The following is a 20721-nucleotide window of genomic DNA, read 5'->3' as shown; positions in this document are numbered from 1 at the left end:
TCAGGAAGCTGCTATTCTGGACGTGGGACAGAATCCGGTCAGGAAGCTGCTAATCTGGATTTGGGACAGAATCCGGTCAGGAAGATGCTAATCTGGATTTGGGACAGAATCCGGTCAGGAAGCTGCTAATCCGGACGTGGGACAGAATCCGGTCGGGAAGCTGCTAATCTAGATTTGGGACAGAATCCGGTCAGGAAGCTGCTAATCTGGATTTGGGACAGAATCCGGTCAGGAAGCTGCTAATCTGGACGTGGGACAGAATCCGGTCAGGAAGCTGCTAATCTGGACGTGGGACAGAATCCGGTCAGGAAGCTGCTAATCTGGACGTGGGACAGAATCCGGTCAGGAAGCTGCTAATCTGGATTTGGGACAGAATCCGGTCAGGAAGCTGCTAATCTGGACGTGGGACAGAATCCGGTCAGGAAGCTGCTAATCTGGACGTGGGACAGAATCCGGTCGGGAAGCTGCTAATCTGGACGTGGGACAGAATCCGGTCAGGAAGCTGCTAATCTGGATTTGGGACAGAATCCGGTCAGGAAGCTGCTAATCTGGATTTGGGACAGAATCCGGTCAGGAAGCTGCTAATCTGGACGTGGGACAGAATCCGGTCAGGAAGCCGCTAATCTGGACGTGGGACAGAATCCGGTCAGGAAGCTGCTAATCTGGATGTGGGACAGAATCCGGTCAGGAAACTGCTAATCTGGACGTGGGACAGAATCCGGTCAGGAAGCTGCTAATCTGGACGTGGGACAGAATCCGGTCGGGAAGCTGCTAATCTGGATTTGGGACAGAATCCGGTCAGGAAGCTGCTAATCTGGACGTGGGACAGAATCCGGTCAGGAAGCTGCTAATCTGGACGTGGGACAGAATCCGGTCAGGAAGCTGCTAATCTGGACGTGGGACAGAATCCGGTCAGGAAGCTGCAATCTGGATTTGGGACAGAATCCGGTCAGGAAGCTGCTAATCTGGATTTGGGACAGAATCCGGTCAGGAAGCTGCTAATCTGGACGTGGGACAGAATCCGGTCAGGAAGCTGCTAATCTGGATTAGGGACAGAATCCGGTCAGGAAGCTGCTAATCTGGACGTGGGACAGAATCCGGTCAGGAAGCTGCTAATCTGGACGTGGGACAGAATCCGGTCGGGAAGCTGCTAATCTGGACGTGGGACAGAATCCGGTCAGGAAGCTGCTAATCTGGATTTGGGGCAGAATCCGGTCAGGAAGCTGCTAATCTGGACGTGGGACAGAATCCGGTCAGGAAGCTGCTAATCTGGACGTGGGACAGAATCCGGTCAGGAAGCTGCTAATCTGGACGTGGGACAGAATCCGGTCAGGAAGCTGCTAATCTGGATTTGGGACAGAATCCGGTCAGGAAGCTGCTAATCTGGACGTGGGACAGAATCCGGTCAGGAAGCTGCTAATCTGGATTTGGGACAGAATCCGGTCAGGAAGCTGCAATCTGGATTTGGGACAGAATCCGGTCAGGAAGCTGCTAATCTGGACGTGGGACAGAATCCGGTCAGGAAGCTGCTAATCTGGACGTGGGACAGAATCCGGTCAGGAAGCTGCTAATCTGGACGTGGGACAGAATCCGGTCAGGAAGCTGCTAATCTGGATGTGGGACAGAATCCGGTCGGGAAGCTGCTAATCTGGATTTGGGACAGAATCCGGTCAGGAAGCTGCTAATCCGGACGTGGGACAGAATCCGGTCAGGAAGCTGCTAATCTGGACGTGGGACAGAATCCGGTCAGGAAGCTGCTAATCTGGATTTGGGACAGAATCCGGTCAGGAAGCTGCTAATCTGGATTTGGGACAGAATCCGGTCAGGAAGCTGCTAATCTGGACGTGGGACAGAATCCGGTCAGGAAGCTGCTAATCTGGACGTGGGACAGAATCCGGTCAGGAAGCTGATAATCTGGATTTGGGACAGAATCCGGTCAGGAAGCTGCTAATCTGGACGTGGGACAGAATCCGGTCAGGAAGCTGCTAATCTGGATTTGGGACAGAATCCGGTCGGGAAGCTGCTATTCTGGACGTGGGACAGAATCCGGTCAGGAAGCTGCTAATCTGGATTTGGGACAGAATCCGGTCAGGAAGCTGCTAATCTGGACGTGGGATAGAATCCGGTCAGGATGCTGCTAATCTGGATTTGGGACAGAATCCGGTCAGGAAGCTGCTAATCTGGATTTGGGACAGAATCCGGTCAGGAAGCTGCTAATCTGGATTTGGGACAGAATCCGGTCAGGAAGCTGCTAATCTGGACGTGGGACAGAATCCGGTCAGGAAGCTGATAATCTGGATTTGGGACAGAATCCGGTCAGGAAGCTGCTAATCTGGATTTGGGACAGAATCCGGTCAGGAAGCTGCTAATCTGGATTTGGGACAGAATCCGGTCAGGAAGCTGCTAATCTGGACGTGGGATAGAATCCGGTCAGGATGCTGCTAATCTGGATTTGGGACAGAATCCGGTCAGGAAGCTGCTAATCTGGATTTGGGACAGAATCCGGTCGGGAAGCTGCTATTCTGGACGTGGGACAGAATCCGGTCAGGAAGCTGCTAATCTGGACGTGGGACAGAATCCGGTCAGGAAGCTGCTAATCTGGACGTGGGACAGAATCCGGTCGGGAAGCTGCTAATCTGGACGTGGGACAGAATCCGGTCAGGAAGCTGCTAATCTGGACGTGGGACAGAATCCGGTCAGGAAGCTGCAATCTGGACGTGGGACAGAATCCGGTCAGGAAGCTGCTAATCTGGACGTGGGACAGAATCCGGTCAGGAAGCTGCTAATCTGGATTTGGGACAGAATCCGGTCAGGAAGCTGCTAATCTGGACGTGGGACAGAATCCGGTCAGGAAGCTGCTAATCTGGATTTGGGACAGAATCCGGTCAGGAAGCTGCTAATCCGGACGTGGGACAGAATCCGGTCAGGAAGCTGCTAATCTGGACGTGGGACAGAATCCGGTCGGGAAGCTGCTAATCTGGACGTGGGACAGAATCCGGTCAGGAAGCTGCTAATCTGGATTTGGGACAGAATCCGGTCAGGAAGCTGCTAATCTGGATTTGGGACAGAATCCGGTCGGGAAGCTGCTAATCTGGACGTGGGACAGAATCCGGTCAGGAAGCTGCTAATCTGGACGTGGGACAGAATCCGGTCAGGAAGCTGCTAATCTGGATTTGGGACAGAATCCGGTCAGGAAGCTGCAATCTGGACGTGGGACAGAATCCGGTCAGGAAGCTGCTAATCTGGACGTGGGACAGAATCCGGTCAGGAAGCTGCAATCTGGACGTGGGACAGAATCCGGTCAGGAAGCTGCTAATCTGGACGTGGGACAGAATCCGGTCAGGAAGCTGCTAATCTGGACGTGGGACAGAATCCGGTCAGGAAGCTGCAATCTGGTCTCTGGACAGGCGTCGCTGGAGCCACCACACTTAGTCTCAAAGAGGGAGAATTCCACCCAATGTTTTACTGCCAGCATTATAGACAAGGGTCACATCACACCGTGTGGATCTGCATTCCCTGTTGAAGTCCCAGTCCAGGAATGATATTAGTAATTAGAAAATGCTGAATAAACACCGTTGATTGGACAGTAATTGGAAAGAGAAATTCTTTCCGTTGCATATCTTTCATTGTATAAATATCCCATTCAGAATGTAGGTCTCCATCCTGTCACCAACCTGTCTCTTGATGATACGGAGTCACTAGCTCAGTTGGCTGGACGGCTGGGTTGTGATGGCAATAACGTGGGTTCAATTCCCCTACCGGCTGAGGTTATTCTTGAAGGCCCCGCTCCCTCAGCATCACCCCTCACCTGAGGTGACCCTCAGGTTACATCACCACCAGTTCCCTCTCAAAGGGGAGAGCAGCCGGTGGTCCTTGGGGACTGTGGCAACATTTACATTTTTTGGATTCTGCTGTTGTCTGTGAAATTCAGACACTTCAATCACTTTATTTTTCAACCGTTTTTCCCAGGTGCATTATTTGCGAGACGAACAATGGACAAACATAGGTTTACAATTCAACCCACATTTATTCACAAACTCAATAAAACAGTTATTCTCCCCATATTATCCCAAATGGAATCTGCCCAAGATGCCAATCCTACCCGTGCTGATGAACCTGATCGAACTGCGGGTCCAATCGTGAAGCCTCAGTTGTCTCGGAGCTCTCGTCTGCGACGGTGGGTCTCGCTCTCCTCTTCCATCCATTCTCAGTCCGCCGTCAACCTTCTCCGCTGCCGGTGTGTCGAGTTTTCGGGTGTCAGTTCTTATCCCCTTCTTCTCGCCCTTCCAGAGATTTCTCTGGCCCTCAGCCAATGAGGTCGCTGGGTCAGGGTCACAACACCCAATGGAGTTGCTGATTGCAACTCTGCAGAACACCAGTTTCGGTGAATTGGACATTCTGAATTTTCCCTGCGTGTACCCGAACAGGCGCCGGAATGTGGCGACTAGGGGCTTTTCACAGTAACTTCATTGCAGTGTTAATATAAGCCTACTTGTGACACTAAAGATTATTATTAAAGGACGTCCCCCTGAGGTCCATCATCAGGTGGGTATTGTCCGCACGTAGCCTTATCCCAAATAAGGTAACGGCGGTAAATCTAGTGTCAGAAAGTCTGATTTCATCTGGGCAATCCACAAGATACATTTGAATGGGGCCAATTATCTTCCGATGTGGCCCAGACTTGCCCCGACAGTGTGTCTCCGCCCACTATATTCAAACTGTTTGAAATGCCATCAGGGTTGTCTGACTGGTTTTAATTTTAAGTGTCCAATTCTTAATTTAAAGGGCGGCACAGTACCACAGTGGTTAGCACTGTTGCTTCACAGCGCCAGGGTCCTAGGTTTGATTCCCGGCTTGTGTCACTGTCTGTGTGGAGTCTGCACGTTCTCCCTGTGTCTGCGTGGGTTCCTCCGGGTGCTCCGGTTTCCTCCCATAAGTCCTGAAAGACGTGCTGTTGGGTGAATTGGACATTCTGAATTCTCCCTCTGTGTACCCGAACAGGTGCTGGAATGTGGCAACTAGGGGCTTTTCACAGTTACTTCATTGCAGTGTTAATGTAAACCTCGGGAATACAGTGAGACTAGCTGTCTCACTCTAATATGCAGATTTGCCAGAGAGTGATCCCACCCGCAATGGCAGGATTCACATGGCAACGTCTCGCGAGATCGAGTTAGATCGTGAGGTGTGGCGAGCGGGGTAGATCCCAGAAGTGTGATGTCCTGGCATCTACCAGTGGCGTTGCACCACGGCGCATCAGGCACAATGCAACAGGTAGATCCCGCCCAAAGTGTCCAATTGAATATCGGGCCTACGTTTCAGGCTGTTGCCCAATTTATCACACTGCTGAATATTTCCAGCGTTTTTATTTCAGATATCATTTTAAAATCTCGAATCGTGTTGTAGTTGGCGTACACGGGCGGGATTCTCCGCCACGCCACATTCCTGCCCCGACTGGCCGGTGGGATTCTCCGTTACGCTGGCCGGCCAATGGGGTTTCCCGTTGTGGGGCAGCCCCGCGCCGTCGGGAAACCCCGGGCGCCGGCAAAACGGAGAATCCCGCCGGCGGAGAATCCAGCTGCTTATCTCTGGTATTTCAATGCTTGTTGCTATCGCTGAGGGTTAACCACCTCCCATTATTAATCATGGAATCTGAACTGAGTGGATAGTGGTTTGAATTCAGCTTGCTGGGAGTGTTGCTGAACTGGGTGTCGCCTGCAAACAGATCACTGGCTGTTTTTGACCCATGCTGAAGCCCAAGACAACCAGAAACAGAACTGAATTCTTGAAGCAGGAGACCCGCTGCCTCTGTAACGGAATCTACAGGTGGAACTTTCTCCCACATGCTGAAACCTTATTCCCCACACCGGATTGGGAGCACACTTTCAAAGGAGATTGCTGAACCCACAGCTCTGCAGTAGGTTGCGTGCAGCCTTTAGGGCATATTATACACTGAATTACGGCAAGTGGAGGCCACAGGCCAGGTTTACACCTACACTGATGTTTCCTCACACTAACAGGGAACATCTTCAAACAGGATCGTCTCCAGAATCGCCCTCAGGGACCATTCTGCCGCCAGTGTTTAGCCAGCCGTAAGTGCCCTGTGAGAGTCCAGGGTGGATCTTTGTCTGCTTTTGTTTTAGCTCAGGCCAGTATTTGCATTGTTAGTTCTAAAGGTTTAATAACCAACTGGGTTATGTTGTGTAGAGAGATTCAATGGTTATTTGCACCGGATCTCTGCTCAAGGGCAGTTTACAGCATAACATAGTTTAGGACACAGAGCAGAGAATGCAGAGAGCAGCATGGTGGAAACCATGTCCCAACTAAAAACTCCCAACTTTTAGATAGGAGGTTAGTGTGTGAGAAATGTTGGGTGGGATTTAACTAAATGGGAACAAAATCCCATAGCATTGCGTTTAGCCGCGTGTTTCCCGATGATCACAGTGCCGAGAATCACAGTTCTATAAAACGGCGCCCCGGTTTGATCAGGGCCTCAGTGGGTAACGCGCAGCCGAGGCCGCACAGAGCTCCGCTCACCGGAACTACTCAGTGTAGCGAGAGAGCGCTCTAGAGCCCTGGCGACTCCAACCCCCAAACGCACTATGGAAGGGTCTCCAGCCTTAGCCCGGGCCCAGCCCCCCCCACAACATCCTCCCAACCTGATCACCACCATGCAAATATTGCCAGCTGGCAGTGCCATCTGGGCAATGCCAGGGTACCCAGGTGGCACTAGCAGTGCCAGGGTGCCACCCTGCCCAAAGGGCATGCAGCTGGGGGCCTCCGATCCCCTGGGAGACCCCCACGAGTGCCGTCCCGTCTAGTCCGCATTTGTGAAAACCGCTCCTGAACAGTGCTCACCCGAGGTCTCCGAGGGTTAGATCCCAACGCCTCAGGTACCTCGGGAACTGCACATTGAAGTGAAACTAGCTGTCTCGCTCTAATATGCAGATTTGCGTAAAAGTGCTCCCACCCACAATGGGCAGGATTCACATCGCAACGTGTACAGCCGGGTAGATCCCGGGAGCAGCGTGTCCCTGCTTCGAGTGGTCTTGCTGTGCTGCGGCGTACTGCTTTTCGGATGCAGTGTGGCCATTCGATCGTGCCCGTTAACTGTGTATATAATCAAAGGAATCATCCTCAGTAGCTGGGTCTGTGGTGTTAAAAAGTTCCTGAAGTATAGCAACTGCTGTAATGTAGGAATCACAGCAGCAAATATGTGCACAGCAGCATCCCACAAACAACAACGTGATAATGAGCAGTGTTGATTGAAGGGTGAATGTTGTCCGGGACACTTAATCTAGTCCTACTGAATGTTTCTTGCATTTTCTGTGCAACAGCCCAAGCAAAATGTTGATTAAAACACAGAAAAAGTTGGAAAGAGGCAACAGATTAAAGGTTAAAGCTCATGGGATCCAGGGTGAGGTTGCCAATTGGATTCAAAATTGGCTGGACGACAGAAGACAGAGGGTGGTTGTAGAGGGTTGTTTTTCAAACTGGAGGCCTGTGACCAGTGGTGTGCCTCAGGGATCGGTGCTGGGTCCACTGTTATTTGTGATTTATATTAATGATTTGGATGAGAATTTAGGAGGCATGGTTAGTAAGTTTGCAGATGACACCAAGATTGGTGGCACAGTGGATAGTGAAGAAGGTTATCTAGGATTGCAACGGGATCTTGATCAATTAGGCCAGTGGGCCGACGAATGGCAGATGGAGTTTAATTTAGATAAATGTGAGGTGATGCATTTTGGCAGATCGAATCAGGCCAGCACCTACTCAGTTAATGGTATGGCGTTGGGGAGAGTTATAGAACAAAGAGATCTAGGAGTACAGGTTCATAGCTCCTTGAAGGTGGAGTCGCAGGTGGACAGGGTGGTGACGAAGGCATTCGGCATGCTTGGTTTCATTGGTCAGAACATTGAATACAGGAGTTGGGACGTCTTGTTGAAGTTGTACAAGATATTGGTACGGCCACACTTGGAATACTGTGTGCAGTTCTGGTCACCCTATTATAGAAAGGATATTATTAAACTGGAAAGAGTGCAGAAAAGATTTACTAGGATGTTGCCGGGACTTGATGGTTCGAGTTATAAGGAGAGGCTGGATAGACTGGGACTTTTTTCCCTGGAGCGTAGGAGGCTTAGGGGTGATCTTATAGAGGTCTATAAAATAATGAGGGGCATAGATAAGGTAGATAGTCAACATCTTTTCCCAAAGGTAGGGGAGTCTAAAACTAGAGGGCATAGGTTTAAGGTGAGAGGGGAGAGATTCAGAAGGGCCCAGAGGGGCAATTTCTTCACTCAGAGGGTAGTGAGTGTCTGGAATGTGCTGCCAGAGGTAGTAGTAGAGGCGGGTACAATTGTGTCTTTTAAAAAGCATTTAGTTACATGGGCAAGATGGGTATAGAGGGTTATGGGCCAAGTGCGGGCAACTGGGACTAGCTTAATGGTAAAAACTGGGCGGCATGGACTGGTTGGGCCGAAGGGCCTGTTTCCATGCTGTAAACTTCTATGATTCTATGATTCTAGATCGGGTAGCGTCTGCGGAAAAGCAATTGTTCGATTGGAACAAACTGTTCACCTTTATTCAAGCCCCGGAGAGAGTGTTCGAGGAGGCGGTGGTGCAGTGATATTGTCACTGGACGGGCAATCCAGAGACTCAGGGTCATTTGAATTCAGTAAGAATCTGGAACTAAAAGTCCAACAAAACCATTGTCGATTGCTGTAAAATCCTATCTGGTTCACCAATGTCCGTTCGAGAAGGAAATCTGCTGCCTACATGTGGTTACGAGCTCTCTGAAACGGCCAAGCAAATCATTCCATTCACAAGCAATGAACGCTGGCCCAGGCAGTGACGCCCACATCCCAGAAATGAACTTTTTAAAATAACTCAATCGGCAGACGGTGAACTGGAGTTTAGTATTTAGTTCTTATTTACAGAGAGACACGCACATTGAGTGGAATCTTATCATATTTTGTCAAAGTGCCGGTTCCGGTGAGAAAACCGGGGAGATTCCCGCCAACACGATGGTGGGGAAACTCAGTAAATATTCAGCCTCTTTGACAAATGTTTTTTCCCCACGTGATTCAGGCCACGCTCGTGGGAGCCTGCTCCAGGAAAACGCCATCTCTAATCAGTGGGGCGCTCCTTTTAAACGCCTCCCCAGCACTTGTTCAAAGTCCAGTCAGGGAGTGTCTGCCAGGAATACAGCAGCATGATTCACAGAGGGAGCCCTCACCAAACCCCTGGATGGTGTGGAGCAGACGTGTGACATCCTCTCCTTGTGATCACGCAGACATCCATCAAGCAAGGTCACTACCCCGCCTGGGAGGCAACGGCCACGACAGTGAGCGTCAGCTCGCTCCATAGAGGGTGGAGTGACAGAGCCGGGAGAAGATGACCTTCCTTGTGCAGCCAGGGTTACCCACATTATTTGAATTTGCCAAGTATTCGCCCACTCTGCCAGCCTGTCCAAGTCACCCTGCAGCCTCTTTGCATCCTCCTCACAGCACACACAGCCACCCAGCTTAGTGTCGTCTGCAAATTTGGAGATATTGCATACAATTCCTTTGTCCAGATCATTAATGAATATTGTGAATAGCAGGGGTCCCAGCACTGAACCCTGCGGTACCCCACTAGTCACTGCCTGCCACTCTGAAAGGACCCGTTTACTCCCACTCTCTGCTTCCTGTCTGCCAGGACAGCCGCCAGGCACCTTTAAACCTAGAGGCTCACAGACATGAAGGGCCGCTAAGGGCTACGAGCGATCCCACCCCCTGAGTTGAACTTATCGAGGTCCCCACCATTCTCTCCGGTGCCCCCTCTGTGACTGGCACCCTGGATGGTAATGATGACCTGAGCGCTCTCCTCCGATATCCCTTTCAGAGGTAAGGTCGGCAGGATTTAATTTTTATCTTGCTGTTGTACGTTGCGCCGGTGTGGCGCCCTGACAACGATGAATATTCAGCGAGTGGAGAGGTCCTGGCAGGAGAGATCGCTAATGAACTTATCATCCATTAAAATGAGGGTCCCGGCCTTGCGCAGCAGATTTCCCATCACGGTGCCAGCAAAGAGCCCGGAAAATCGGAAATCGCACCTCACCAGAGAGAATCACCTTTTTCAATTCTCAGCGAACTTTCCACCCGTATCGCTATTCTTGCTGACAGCTCACACGAGCTGAAAATCACCCCAATACATATCATGCACTTCCAATCCAACAACCAAACATTTTAACCTGATCCTCTATATATTTGAACACAGCAAAGTCAGTTAATGCCCACCAGCTGAATACAATTAAATGTCCAAATAATATACAATGATCAGTCAGATTTGTGTAGTGTCTGCGTGCTGGGTACACACTGTACAGAGTAAGAGATGGCCACAGGATCGCTGTCACTCACTGTACAGAGTAAGAGATGGCCACAGGATCGCTGTCACTCACTGTACAGAGTAAGAGATGGCCACAGGATCACTGTCACTCATTGTACAGAGTAAGAGATGGCCACAGGATCGCTGTCACTCACTGTACAGAGTAAGAGATGGCCACAGGATCGCTGTCACCCATTGTACAGAGTGAGAGATGGCCACAGGATCGCTGTCACTCAGTGTAAAGAGTGAGAGATGGCCACAGGATCGCTGTCACTCACTGTACAGAGTGAGAGATGGCCACAGGATCGCTGTCACTCACTGTACAGAGTGAGAGATGGCCACAGGATCGCTGTCACTCACTGTACAGAGTAAGAGATGGCCACAGGATCGCTGTCACTCACTGTGCAGAGTAAGAGATGGCCACAGGATCGCTGTCACTCACTGTACAGAGTAAGAGATGGCCACAGGATCGCTGTCACTCACTGTACAGAGTAAGAGATGGCCACAGGATCACTGTCACTCATTGTACAGAGTGAGAGATGGCCACAGGATCACTGTCCCTCACTGTACAGAGTGAGAGATGGCCACAGGATCGCTGTCACTCACTGTACAGAGTGAGAGATGGCCACAGGATCGCTGTCACTCACTGCACCGAGTGAGAGATAGCCACAGGATCGCTGTCACTCACTGTACAGAGTGAGAGATGGCCGCAGGATCGCTGTCACTCACTGTACAGAGTAAGAGATGGCCACAGGATCGCTGTCACTCACTGTACAGAGTAAGAGATGGCCACAGGATCGCTGTCACTCACTGTACAGAGTAAGAGATGGCCACAGGATCGCTGTCACCCATTGTACAGAGTGAGAGATGGCCACAGGATCGCTGTCACTCAGTGTAAAGAGTGAGAGATGGCCACAGGATCGCTGTCACTCACTGTACAGAGTGAGAGATGGCCACAGGATCGCTGTCACTCACTGTACAGAGTGAGAGATGGCCACAGGATCGCTGTCACTCACTGTACAGAGTAAGAGATGGCCACAGGATCGCTGTCACTCACTGTACAGAGTAAGAGATGGCCACAGGATCGCTGTCACTCACTGTACAGAGTAAGAGATGGCCACAGGATCACTGTCACTCATTGTACAGAGTAAGAGATGGCCACAGGATCGCTGTCACTCACTGTACAGAGTAAGAGATGGCCACAGGATCGCTGTCACTCAGTGTAAAGAGTGAGAGATGGCCACAGGATCGCTGTCACTCACTGTACAGAGTGAGAGATGGCCACAGGATCGCTGTCACTCACTGTACAGAGTGAGAGATGGCCACAGGATCGCTGTCACTCACTGTACAGAGTAAGAGATGGCCACAGGATCGCTGTCACTCACTGTGCAGAGTAAGAGATGGCCACAGGATCGCTGTCACTCACTGTACAGAGTAAGAGATGGCCACAGGATCGCTGTCACTCACTGTACAGAGTAAGAGATGGCCACAGGATCACTGTCACTCATTGTACAGAGTGAGAGATGGCCACAGGATCACTGTCCCTCACTGTACAGAGTGAGAGATGGCCACAGGATCGCTGTCACTCACTGTACAGAGTGAGAGATGGCCACAGGATCGCTGTCACTCACTGCACCGAGTGAGAGATGGCCACAGGATCGCTGTCACTCACTGTACAGAGTGAGAGATGGCCGCAGGATCGCTGTCACTCAGTGTACAGAGTGAGAGATGGCCACAGGATCGCTGTCACTCACTGTACAGAGTAAGAGATGGCCACAGGATCACTGTCACTCACTGTACAGAGTAAGAGATGGCCACAGGATCGCTGTCACTCACTGTACAGAGTAAGAGATGGCCACAGGATCGCTGTCACTCACTGTACAGAGTGAGAGATGGCCACAGGATCGCTGTCACTCACTGTACAGAGTGAGAGATGGCCACAGGATCGCTGTCACTCACTGTACAGAGTGAGAGATGGCCACAGGATCGCTGTCACTCACTGTACAGAGTGAGAGATGGCCACAGGATCGCTGTCACTCACTGTACTGAGTGAGAGATGGCCACAGGATCGCTGTCACTCACTGTACAGAGTGAGAGATGGCCACAGGATCGCTGTCACTCACTGTGCAGAGTAAGAGATGGCCACAGGATCGCTGTCACTCACTGTACAGAGTAAGAGATGGCCACAGGATCACTGTCACTCACTGTACAGAGTGAGAGATGGCCACAGGATCGCTGTCACTCACTGTGCAGAGTAAGAGATGGCCACAGGATCGCTGTCACTCACTGTACAGAGTAAGAGATGGCCACAGGATCACTGTCACTCACTGTACAGAGTAAGAGATGGCCACAGGATCGCTGTCACTCACTGTGCAGAGTAAGAGATGGCCACAGGATCGCTGTCACTCACTGTACAGAGTAAGAGATGGCCACAGGATCGCTGTCACTCAGTGTACAGAGTAAGAGATGGCCACAGGATCGCTGTCACTCACTGTACAGAGTGAGAGATGGCCACAGAATCACTGTCACTCACTGTACAGAGTGAGAGATGGCCACAGGATCGCTGTCACTCACTGTACAGAGTAGGAGATGGCCACAGGATCGCTGTCACTCACTGTACAGACTAAGAGATGGCCACAGGATCGCTGTCACTCACTGTACAGAGTGAGAGATGGCCACAGGATCGCTGTCACTCACTGTACAGAGTAAGAGATGGCCACAGGATCGCTGTCACTCACTGTACAGAGTAAGAGATTGCCACAGGATCGCTGTCACTCACTGTACAGAGTGAGAAATGGCCACAGGTTCGCTGTCACTCACTGTACAGAGTAAGAGATGGCCACAGGATCGCTGTCACTCACTGTGCAGAGTAAGAGATGGCCACAGGATCGCTGTCACTCACTGTACAGAGTAAGAGATGGCCACAGGATCGCTGTCACTCACTGTACGGAGTAAGAGATGGCCACAGGATCGCTGTCACACACTGTACAGAGTAAGAGATGGCCACAGGATCGCTGTCACTCACTGTACAGAGTAAGAGATGGCCACAGGATCGCTGTCACACACTGTACAGAGTAAGAGATGGCCACAGGATCGCTGTCACTCACTGTACAGAGTAAGAGATGGCCACAGGATCGCTGTCACTCACGGTACAGAGTGAGAGATGGCCACAGGATCGCTGTCACTCACTGTACAGAGTGAGAGATGGCCACAGGATCGCTGTCACTCACTGTACAGAGTAAGAGATGGCCACAGGATCGCTGTCACTCACTGTACAGAGTAAGAGATGGCCACAGGATCGCTGTCACTCACTGTACAGAGTAAGAGATGGCCACAGGATCGCTGTCACTCACTGTACAGAGTGAGAGATGGCCACAGGATCACTGTCACTCACTGTACAGAGTGAGAGATGGCCACAGGATCGCTGTCACTCACTGTACTGAGTGAGAGATGGCCACAGGATCGCTGTCACTCACTGTACAGAGTAAGAGATGGCCACAGGATCGCTGTCACTCACTGTACAGAGTAAGAGATGGCCACAGGATCACCGTCACTCACTGTACAGAGTAAGAGATGGCCACAGGATCGCTGTCACTCACTGTACAGAGTGAGAGATGGCCACAGGATCGCTGTCACTCAGTGTACAGAGTAAGAGATGGCCACAGGATCGCTGTCACTCACTGTACAGAGTGAGAGATGGCCACAGGATCGCTGTCACTCACTGTACAGAGTGAGAGATGGCCACAGGATCGCTGTCACTCACTGTACAGAGTAAGAGATGGCCACAGGATCGCTGTCACTCACTGTACAGAGTGAGAGATGGCCACTGGATCGCTGTCACTCACTGTACAGAGTAAGAGATGGCCACTGGATCGCTGTCACTCACTGTACAGAGTGAGAGATGGCCACAGGATCGCTGTCACTCACTGTACAGAGTGAGAGATGGCCACAGGATCGCTGTCACTCACTGTACTGAGTGAGAGATGGCCACAGGATCGCTGTCACTCACTGTACAGAGTATGAGATGGCCACAGGATCGCTGTCACTCACTGTACAGAGTGAGAGATGGCCACAGGATCGCTGTCACTCACTGTACAGAGTAAGAGAAGGCCACAGGATCGCTGTCACTCACTGTACAGAGTGAGAGATGGCCACAGGATCGCTGTCACTCACTGTACAGAGTAAGAGATGGCCACAGGATCGCTGTCACTCACTGTACAGAGTGAGAGATGGCCACAGGATCGCTGTCACTCACTGTACAGAGTAAGAGATGGCCACAGGATCGCTGTCACTCACTGTACAGAGTAAGAGATGGCCACAGGATTGCTGTCACTCACTGTACAGAGTAAGAGATGGCCACAGGATCGCTGTCACTCACTGTACAGAGTGAGAGATGGCCACAGGATCGCTGTCACTCACTGTACAGAGTAAGAGATGGCCACAGGATCGCTGTCACTCACTGTACAGAGTGAGAGATGGCCACAGGATCGCTGTCACTCAGTGTACAGAGTGAGAGATGGCCACAGGATCGCTGTCACTCAGTGTACAGAGTAAGAGATGGCCACAGGATCGCTGTCACTCACTGTACAGAGTGAGAGATGGCCACAGGATCGCTGTCACTCACTGTACAGAGTAAGAGATGGCCACAGGATCGCTGTCACTCACTGTACAGAGTGAGAGATGGCCACAGGATCGCTGTCACTCAGTGTACAGAGTAAGAGATGGCCACAGGATCGCTGTCATCAGAGGGATGTCTGGAAGCAAATCCAGCTATGTTCCATATTAAGATAAGGCAGTTGTGTGGCTTCAGTTTTATTATTGCTCTCTCTGCTCCTTGCTTCTAATCCCCACATCCTTTCACTAATATTCTCAAACAGTCCCTCAATTGTTTTTGACCTTAAATCCACACTTGTCTACCCAGTGCTGGAAACATGCTCTCTGTATGTGTATGATTGCCCTTAGTGTTGGGTTGGGTTATGGGGATAGGGTGAGGTGTTGCCCTTGGGTAGGGTGCTCTTTCCAAGAGCCGGTGCAGACTCGATGGGCCGAATGGCCTCCTTCTGCACTGTAAATTCTATGATGAAGACCTTACATCACCACCGTTGGGAGGTGGTGGTGTGATGGTGTTATCGCTGGACTAATAATCCAGGGCTCTGGACCCTGGGTTTCAATCTCACCAGGGCAGATGGTGAAATTTGAATTCAATAAAAGTCTGGAATGAAAGGCCCAATGATGACCATGAAACCATTGTCGATTGTTGTAAAAACCCGTCTGGTTCACTAATGTCCTGTGGGAAGGAAATCTGTCGTCTTTACCTGGTCTGGTCTACTCCAGACCCACACCAATGTGGTTGACTCCTAACTGCCGCTCAGTTCGAGGGTAATTAAGGAAGGGCAACTAATTCTTCTCAGCGATGCCCACAACCTCTGAAAGAATAAAAGGGGGGAAACATTCTACACTCCAGGATGTCCCAGTGCCAATTCATTGCCAGTAAACTCTATCCTCCCTTCCCCCACACATCAGTGAAGATTGAACAAATACATTCACATTTCAGAAGCTCCTTTCCCAGGAAATCTGAAACCTGAAGACTCAGCTGTTCTTTGTGTAGCTTGGAATAATTTAGTGTCAGGCAGTGTGGGCTGAACATGTCATTCTAGCCGTGTGAGTCATCCTTCTGCAATTCTGTTATGGAGCAGCCTTAAAACTCCTGTGTTACAGCTGGGAAGATAGTGGGCAGAAAGTGCCCTCTCAGTTAGAGGAGTATGCAAGCGATGCCTAGCCAGAGGAGCTTGCAGGACCCAATCACAGCCATCCACTCAAAGCTCGATATCGGCTGGAGTGTGGCTCAGGTTGAGGATTTAACAGAGCTCTGCTCAAACCTATCCCATACTGCAACAAACAAAGAGACAGAGGGCCAGGGAGGATCTTAAGAGGTGGGTAACACTACACTTAACGTTGGCGGGGAGGGTCCAAGTGGTGAAAATGAATATTCTGCCGAGGTTCTTGTTTATCTTTCAAGCTCTCCCGATCTTTATACCAAAGGCCTTTTTTCGGAAAGTGGACGCAATCATCTCTGACTTTGTATGGGCGGGGAAGGTGCCGAGGGTGGGAGGACCCTGTTACAGAGGCAGAGGCAGCAGGGGGGGTTGGCGTTGCCAAACTTGCTTCATTATTATTGGGCGGCGAATGTGGACAAGGTGCGGCGGTGGTGGGAAGGAGAAGTGGTAGAGTGGGTTAGGATGGAGGAGGAATCTTGTAAAAGGGGTCTAGTTTGAGGGCTATGGTGACGGCAGCATTGCCAATGGCTCCGAGTAGGTATTCAGGGAGCCCAGTGGTGCAGTCCACGGTGAAGATATGGAATCAGCTGAGGAGGCATTTTAGGGTGGAAGGGATGTCGGTGCTAACGCCGCTGTGCGAGAATCATGGGTTTGAGCCGGGGGGAGATGGATAGTGTATACAGGAGGTGGAGGGAAGTGGGGCTGGTCAAGGTGAGGGATTTGTATTTGGAGGAAGGGTTCACCAGTCTGGAGGCGCTAAGGGAGAGGGTAGAGCTGCCGAGGGGTAGTGAGTTCAGGTATCTACAGGTTAGGGACTTTGCACAAAAGGTCTGGAAGGGGGTTCCCTAGATTGCCGGGATACACCCTGCTGGAGCGACGGCTGCTTCCGGATGTGGAAGGGGAGGGAGGAATTGGGGATCTATATAAGTGGCTGGGGGAGCAGGGAGGTGAGCGGGTGGTGAAGATCAAGGAGAAATGGGAAGCAGAGTTGGGAATGGAGATCAATTGGGGAGTATGGAGTGAGGCACTGCGAAGGGTAAACGGGACCTCCTCATGTGCAAGGATGAGCCTGATACAGTTTAAGGTGGTGCACAGGGTGCATATGACTCGGGCGACAATGAGTGGGTTCTTTCAGGGGGTAGCAGATGAGTGTGAGAGGTGTGGGCGGGGGCCAGCGAATCATGCCATGCGCACATGTTTTGGGGTTGTGAAAAATTAGGAAGATTCTGGGCGGGAGTGTTCGTGGTCATAGCCAGGATAGTGGAGGAGGAGGGGGACCCGGACCCTTTGGTGGCGATATTTGGGGTTTCAGAGTAGCCGGAGCTCATGGAGAGGAGGAAGGCCGATGTCTTGGCCTTCGTCTCTCTGATTGCACGGCGACGAATTTTGCTGGAGAGGCGGTCGGCATCGCCACCGGGGGTAGCAGCCTGGTTGGGCGACCTGTGCGACTTCCTGCGGTTAAAGAAGAAAAAGTGTGAGTTAAGGGGCTCAGCAGGAGAGTTCGAGAAAGGGTGGGGGATGTTTGTGACTCTGTTTGAGGAGCTGTTCATCGCGGGGCGGGGGGGGGGGGGGGGGGGGGGGGGTGGAGATTCACCCAAGCCAACACTTAGTGGAGATGATGAAGAAGGAATGATTAGGGACAAACAGTTAAAAATGAAGAGCTGAAGGAAAGGCTCAGTGTGACCCTTAAATCTGAGCAGTAATTTTAATGAAAAATGATTTCATAAAATAGAATCCCTCCTGTGCAGAAGGAGGCCATTCGGCCCATTGAGACTACACCGGCCTTCTGAAAGAGAACTCTACCTAGGCCCACTACCCCCACCACATCCCTGTAATCCCACCCACCCTTTGGACACGAAGGGGCAATTTATCATGGCCAATCCACCTAACCAGCACATCTTTGGACTGTGGGAGGAAGCCTGAGCACCCGGAGGAAACCCACGCACACACAGGGAAAGAGTGCAGTCACCCAAGGCCAGAATTGAACCCAGGTCCCTGGAGCTGTAAGGCAGCAGTGCTAACCACTGTGTCACCGTGCTGCCAATTTGGTTGAGGAGTGAGGCGAGTTGGTGGGGATGAGTGCCAGGAGCGGACACCAGCAGGAGTTCACATCCTCACAAAAGCTACCAGCATTCCAACCTCTTCAACCTCTCAATTGTGTAACTTAAGGGTAAAATGTTATACATACCAGTGTGTACAAACTAACCAGCGATTAAGAAAGGTTTGAACAATGAAAACACAGAACCAATAAGGTGACAAGGAGAGTGCACTCCTTATGGACTCTCCTCGGGCTTTTCTCATTGGTGAGGGTGATGGGGTGGACAGATGGTTATGGATATGATGGACAAACTCACCTTGGGAGATACTCCAACTCCAGTGTTGTGCTTACAGGGAATCCTAACTCCATTGCTTAATGTTTCTCTGGAGCACATTTAACTCAGGAAGCACTGGACAACAGAACGCTGACTCCCCAGGAATGGAACTCAGGTCTAATCATAATTAACAGTGACAGGCACGGCAGCACAGTGGTTAGCACTGTTGCTTCACAACTCCAGGGTCCCAGGTTCGATTCCCGGCTTGGGTCACCATCTGTGCGGAGTCTGCACGTTCTCCCCGTGTCTGCGTGGGTTTCCTCCGGGTGCTCCGGTTTCCTCCCACAGTCCAAAGGTGTGCAGGTTAGGTGGATTGGCCATGATAAATTGCCCTTAGTGACCAAACATGTTAGCTGGGATTACTGGATTACGGGGATAGGGTGGAGGTGTGGGCTTGGGTAGGGTGCTCTTTCCAAGGGCCAGTGCAGACTCGATGGACTGAATGGCCTCCTTCTTCACTGTAAATTCTACGATTCTATGATTTCTCAGGCTGGTGTCCTCTGGATTAGAAGGGCAAATCTATTCATAGAGGCCCCCTATTCCAAAGTAGGTTGATCTCGCTCTATAGGTGTGCCTGAATCATCTTCATTGGTGGTACCTTCATCCAGTTTCTGAGGCTCTCGAGAAAGGCTGTCCTTTGTCTACCTTGATTTCTTTACTGTCGCCCATCCCATCAGCATCAGACTTTCTATTTCAATATTTGTCCAAGAAATTTCAACCGTCTCTTTCTGATCTTGGCCAGCAGAGTTGGTCTCAGCTTTTACCAGCAGCTCCTCCATTGATAGTGCAACTTGTCCAAGACATGAGCAAGTCTGCACTACTATCTTTTAAAATCAATGTTTGGGATGTAGGCATTGCTGGCAATGCCAGTGTTATTGGCTCATCGCTAATTGCTCGTGAGAAGTTGGAATGTAGTGCGAGTTGGTACTTGGAGGTGAATTTGGAGGGGATGAGTCCCCAATGCTTCTACGCGGTCTGGGCATGTTTGGAAGGTGCTGCCTTAAGAAGCCTTGATGAGTTGCTGCAATGTATCCTTTACTGAAGATATCCACCAGGTTTGTTGGGAATCGCTAGCTTTCGGAGTGTTGCTCCTTCATCAAGTGAGTGCTCCTGAGGAAGGAGCAGCGCTCCAAAAGGTTAGTGATTCCAAACAAACCTGTTGGACTTTAACTTGGTGTTGTAAGACTTCTTACTGTGCCTACCCCAGTCCAACGCCGGCATCTCCACATCAAAGATATCCACAATTGGGGCACTGAGAGATTTCTTTACTGATCGACTGACTTGTATGAAATTACCAAGAAACAATTATTTGGGAAAGAATTAGCAGACACGTGGAAAAATGTGGGAAGATCTTCCATGTGAGTTCACTTCAGCCATTATCACAGCGGTCTACATCCCACCCCAGGCAGTAGTGAGGAAGGCGCTGGACGAACTATACACAGTAATAAACAACTACGAAACGGAACACCCGGAGGCCTTGTTCATCATGGCCGGAGACTTCAACAAGGCCAACCTCAAGAGTGTACTGCCAAAATTCCACCAGCACATCTCCTGTCCCACCAGGGGCGACAACACTCTTGACCACTGCTACTCAAAAATCAAGGGCGCCTACCGTTCCATCCCCCGACCGCACTTTGGGAAATCAGACCATAAGTCTTGGAGGGGATTATAAGAGACAAGATTTATAATCATCTAGATAGGAATAATATGATTAGGGATAGTCAGCATGGCTTTGTGAAGGGTAGGTCATGCCTCACAAACCTTATCGAGTTCTTTGAGAAGGTGACTGAACAGGTAGACGAGGGTAGAGCAGTTGATGTGGTGTATATGGATTTCAGCAAAGCGTTTGATAAGGTTCCCCACGGTAGGCTATTGCAGAAAATACGGAGGCTGGGGATTGAGGGTGATTTAGAGATGTGGATCAGAAATTGGCGAGCTGAAAGAAGACAGAGGGTGGTGGTTGATGGGAAATGTTCAGAATGGAGTTCAGTTACAAGTGGCGTACCACAAGGATCTGTTCTGGGGCCATTGCTGTTTGTCATTTTTATCAATGACCTAGAGGAGGGCGCAGAAGGGTGGGTGAGTAAATTTGCAGGCGACACTAAAGTCGGTGGTGTTGTCGACAGTGCGGAAAGGATGTAGCAGGTTACAGAGGGACATAGATAAGCTGCAGAGCTGGGCTGAGAGGTGGCAAATGGAGTTTAATGCAG

At 50.7% G+C, this 20721-nt stretch overlaps 1 protein-coding gene across 1 annotated transcript in view; it reads left to right on the top strand.

Annotated features, from left to right (window-relative positions):
- The first annotated feature begins 16151 nt into the window (after positions 1-16151).
- Positions 16152-20721, top strand: part of LOC140403137 (sphingosine 1-phosphate receptor 2-like) — a 158109-nt gene continuing 153539 nt past the window's right edge. Inside the window, exon 1 of the mRNA XM_072490800.1 lies at positions 16152-16295. The gene's annotated coding sequence lies outside the window, so the exon portion shown is untranslated. The remainder of the gene's footprint in view (positions 16296-20721) is intronic.

The sequence above is a fragment of the Scyliorhinus torazame genome, chromosome 27, assembly GCF_047496885.1.
Source record: "Scyliorhinus torazame isolate Kashiwa2021f chromosome 27, sScyTor2.1, whole genome shotgun sequence".
Taxonomy (NCBI): Eukaryota; Metazoa; Chordata; class Chondrichthyes; order Carcharhiniformes; family Scyliorhinidae; genus Scyliorhinus; species Scyliorhinus torazame.
The sequence above is the reverse complement of the archived record's forward strand: the minus strand, read 5'-3'. Positions and strand labels throughout refer to the sequence as shown.